Genomic DNA, 5,689 nt, shown 5'->3' with positions numbered 1-5,689 from the left:
ATTTATATCTACATTAATTAATTTAGTTGATGTTGATCATTAATCACGGCTCAACTCTTAAATCGATTGAAAAATTAACGAAAACCCATTCTTTTTTAAAGTAATAAATATTGCTACGATCAGATATTTATTGTTTTTATATTTTATGTAAAATCTAAAAAATATACATTGTGCGGTTTTGAATTTAAAACACCATATATAGTCTTCAATATCTTAATTTTATTATTTCAATTAAAGTTTCGCTTTGGGGAGAATCCACAATTTTTTATGGCGGTAAAATTGAATTATAATTTTTAAGAGATCAAAATATAATTGTATCTTGTATTAATTTATGTTTTCATTATTTTTGAAAGGACTTAATATATATATATTCATTTTAGAAGCCAAAATACAATTTGGCCATGGATTAATTTATAATTTAATCATTTATTAAGAGCCTGCATAGCAAATTATTTTTCATTTTGAGGGCCAACACTCTTGCTTCCCCCTAAATTTGTCATTTTTATAAATATATTTGTTATGTAAACTTTTTTTCACCAATATCACAGGTGTGCCAAGATCTAATCATATTTAAGATCTTTGACTGAGTTAGTGTCATAAGTCAATCCCGTATCAATTCATCTAAAAAATGACTTAATACGTTTAAGACCTTTAACTGAGTTAGTGTCATAAGTCAACCCGTACTAATTCATCTAAGAAATGACTTAATACGAGTATTTTATAGGTTCATATTATTATAGAGTATAAAAACACACACTTGTAGAGGAAGAATATGGGTCCTCGACACATGTCATGTTAACATGTTTCATTTAGATATAAAGAATTAATTAAATAAAAACAAATTCCACAAGTCCCTCGAAATGATCATTGTAGGGATCTTGTTCCCTCTCGCATGTAATCTAGTTTGTTCTTCGTGTGTGTGTGTGGGTTATTCTTTTTCCCCCTTCAATCATGTATTAATTAATGACTTGAGTGCTTCAAAACACAACTAACATTGTAGGCCCAATTTGGGACATTAAATCCTTAAATTAGGTAATATCCCATTGTGTTTTGTATCTGTTTTTATATTTATATATAGAAATTTATTTATGGGTAAATTATAAAAAAAATCACTTTTGTTTACCTCAAATTACTTTTTAGATATTTATGTTTGAAATATTGCGTTTTCATTTTGTTACGAAGTGGTCACTCTATTGTTAAGCTCCGTTACCTTCCTAACGATGGTCCTACGTGGCAGTCCAAAATTTATTTATTTAATTAAAAACTTATTTTGATCTCAATAATTGGATATCTAAGTTGACATTTAAAACTCATTTAGACTGTCGCGTAGGGTTGCCACTAGGGAGGTAACAGAGTTTAACAGTAGAATGGCCACTTCGTAACAAAACAAAAACATAATATTTCAAAATGACTAAAATATAATCTTAGTCAAATAAAAGTGACTATTTTTATAGTTTACCATTTAATTATTATCGCTGGTTAGGCACCATGTTTGAAACGATAAACACATCAAATAAAAAGGAAAAAAAAGAAAGAGATTCTCATGTATTGTGGGAAACCAAACATGGGTTAGAAAGGAAATTAACAAGTATCCAACATGTTTACCATTGTCTTCCAAGTTGTCTTCTTTGATGGAAACGAATATATATATATATGTTTGCTATATATAACATAATTGGAAGATTAAAATAAATAGTAATACAGTTGGAAAGTTTAGGGTTAAGCAAGTTGACCACCAAACATGAAAGAACAAATTTATATATAAGTTATTGGGATGGTGTGGCTCGAGGAAGGATATATGAAAAGGGCTACATATGCTTAATAAAATATATAAAGGTTAGGCTGGCCGCAAGCACCACCTACGTATCTTGTAATTTATATATATATATATATTTGATAGTAACATATTCACGAGGCGAAATCATTTTTTTAAAGAGGTAAAATTAAATTGTAATTTTATAATTATAAAAATATAATTTTATTATTTTAATAGTTTATATTTTTATAATTTTTAAAATATTAATTTAATTTTTTATATTTTTAGGAGAGTTAAAGTGTAATTTTACCTTTACTAATTTAAAATTTTAAAAATTTTAAAGGGCTTAAATGAAAAAAATTCATTTTAGGGAACCGGGGCCCCTAGCTACACCTTGTTCACAATTTAAGTGAAGAATTTCTGTAAAAATAAATTAAGTTTTGGTTGAAATGGTAAATTTGATGTTTTAAAGATTATGTTGTCTTATGTTCGAGTCTTTTAAAACTATTTTTAAATTTATTTTGAGCTTAAATTAATTTTTATATAAAAATATAAAAAGATAAAAATATCCTCATAATAATTTTTTATGAAAAGAATGGTTTTAATCATTTATGAACTGATCAATTGATATTTGATTGAATTGTGACATTAACTTATTTAAACACTTAAATATAATATTAAATAATTTTATTCTCACCGGTGAAAAAGAAAAAAATTATCTATACATATTATTAGATTTTTTAAAGATAATGATATTTTTAAGGAATAATATTCGTATATTGCTAGTGGAATTTTAAACTCTACAAATAATGTTAGGTAGTATCAAAATTTCTGACGGTTTTGTTATAAATTTCGATATTAGTATAAGTTAAAATTTGATAAACATTCAAAATTTTGATAGACATTTTGATATCTTTTAAAGAGCCTATCTTTTAGATTCTAGTCCTTTTATACAAAAATATATTAAATAAAAATTTCAAATGACATAATTATTTTTATATATACTATTTTTATATTTGGTACACTAGCAGTGTACTTTTTTTATTTCATAAGTAATTTTAAAAATTGTCACGTGTTTTTTAAAAAAATATTTTTATTTAATATTTTACTACACATTTATAAGACACTTGTTAACCCTTGAACCTATTTGTAGAATCTAAAAATTTCACTCAAGACTTGCACCAAATATTTTCTTTTTTATTATTTATACTTATTATTTAAGCACTTAATTGAGTCGGTGTCACTCGAGTTATCAATTAAATTATGAAATTATAGAAGTACCCATTCTTTTAAATTATAATCAATATTATTATGATGACATTTTATCTTTTCATATTTTTATTTTATCTTAAAAAGAATTAAAATTATAAATTCAAGAATTGAACACAAGTTCGATAATGTTAAAATATAAATTTATAACCACTCTACCTATACTCATTATTAAATAAAATTTTTAAAAATATTTTTAACAAAAATAAAAAATCTAATACAATATTATTATTTGATTCATAACAACAACTTAATTAATTATTATATATATATATATATATTCTCAAGATTGTCTAATATTTGACCTAATGCAGACGACGTAGTACGTTATTTTCTGGTCGAAAAAGGTTAGGATTTTGCAAATATTTTAAAGCCAAAATCAAGGACCTAAAATCAGACTCTTGTTTGCTTCTCATTTTATGTATTTTTTTAATGGTCGGTGACATGTATTTATATATATAGAAGGAACCCTCAACGAAGACCTATACATATGACCTCTATGACTATATCATATAATACCTTTTAAGTAAATAAAATAATATTATTCATCCCCAATTTTATAATAAAATAATCCCACTCTCTTGTATTCCATAAAGCTAGTTTGATATGATCTAAACATATAATTAATTTAATGGATCAATTTTATTGAGTTTTGAGGTCCAATGAATTAGAATATATATTTGATGTTATTAGTTGATTAAACCCATAAATTTTTATTAACTTTGTTACCATGAATAATTAAATCTCAAAATGTTAAAAATTGGAGTACAGCTTTGAATGTTGGGGAAGGGAGACAAAGGTGAAAGAGAGAGGTGGGGTGGGAGGAGTTGTCATTTTATATCTTAAAATAGGTGTTGCTTTTGTTTGGTTTTTTGAGCAAATTTGTATGCCACGAATCAGACACAACATTATGCACCATGTCCCCTCCTTCAAACCTACCAATTTTGCCTCATCAACCCATCCATGTATTTATATATGGGTTAATTACATCCATACATGTACAAATTATGAATAGTATATAAATTAGTTCATAAATTTTATAACTTTTAATTGAATTTTTAAAGTATTAGTATATTAATAAGATATTTTCATATAAGGATGAAGTTGAAAATTCAGTATTGAGGAGATCAAAAAAAAAAATCAAAAGTTATCAAATTTAATTACTAAATGTTGTTTTATCTCATTTAAATTTTTTGTCATAATTTAAGAATGTGTTGTTAGAATTAACCTTATTATATTCCAAATTTAAATAACATCATATGTAGTCCCTCAGAACATGCATTTGAGTAGCAATCTAAAGCATGGAGAAAACAATCTCAATTGTCCATATTTTTGTATCATACATTTACAATATTGTTACAACACAAAAGTTGAGGTAGTTTGATATGGCAATTCAAATAATAGAGGATGCAAAAACTGCTCATATAAGGGTGGTTCACACCAACAAAAGTGCAAAGAGTCCCTAAACTTGGAGGTTTCAGGGAGTCTAATGAGCTTAGAAAGCATATTAGGAAAGTTTTGGTAGAACTTTGGTAGGCCTCTTGGAACCCCTTTTTTTATGATAGATGGGCTTTTATAAATGATGAGAGCTTTGGCGTCGATCAGTCCCATTTTTTTTTTTTTTTGTAATAGATGAACCTTTATAAAGAAGGCCGGAGTTTTGGTGCCAATCCCACTAAAATTATGTCCTACTATAAGGTACATGTAGAGGCATGGTTACTTTATTAGGATGTGACGAGTTACTTGATGGTAGTGTGTGAGAATAGGTATAACAATTGCCTCTTAAGCGGAAGCAATCTAAAGTGGCCTATCTTGAGTTATTTTATTGGTGAGGCTTCTTGTGTACCCTTGGTGAGGCTTGTGGATGGTCTTCACGAGCTTGGGAAGTTAACTTGGTAAAGTCAGCCTACAGAAGTAAAATAAGACATCTTAGAGGGGAATTTGGTTTAGTGTTCATGAAGATTTGAGCTTTAGAGGCAAGTTTGGTGAACTCTCTAACATTGTCTTTATTTTTTATTTTTTTGATTTTGCTTATGTAGCCTTGCTTATCGATAAAGGTTATTTTTTTTTGAAGTTACCTCTATTATTCTTCGATTATCTTTGTTTCCTTGCTTCCTATTGATATGTTATCACTCCTTCCCATGGAAACAACTTTATTTTAGCATTGTGGTTTAAAAGTATTTTTTCCTTACTTTTCTTATCGTGGCATCATTTGTTAGGGCTATAGTAAGCTACACTCAACTTAGCTAGTAGTTTTCAATTGTAGGAAATGTTTCATTATGGTATTTTGTAAGTTGTTGTTGTTGTATTTATAACAGATCAGTTTGAATGAAGCAAAAAAAAAAAAAAAAGCTTAGCTAGTAGTTGCTTTTTAGCGAGTTGGGGGCCATAAGAGGACTCACTCGATAGGGCACTAGAGCCTTAAGAGGTTTATCTGGAAACAACATGGGGCCTTTAAGAGGATATTATTGTTGTAGAGTTGATTCGTAGGTAGTCATTATTGCTTTTGTGTGTGAGTTTTAATGATTTTCTATTCATTAAATTTATGCATTACATTGAATTTGAAAAACATACACGCATATGAGTAGAATTTTTTGCCTAAACAAGCAATAGGAAAAAGAGAATTTTGTTATGGAGAGAGTAAATAACCCTTATACTTGGGTG

The sequence above is a fragment of the Gossypium arboreum genome, chromosome 2 (genome assembly GCF_025698485.1).
Source record: "Gossypium arboreum isolate Shixiya-1 chromosome 2, ASM2569848v2, whole genome shotgun sequence".
In the NCBI taxonomy this organism is placed as follows: domain Eukaryota; kingdom Viridiplantae; phylum Streptophyta; class Magnoliopsida; order Malvales; family Malvaceae; genus Gossypium; species Gossypium arboreum.
Note: the sequence above shows the minus strand (reverse complement) of the source record.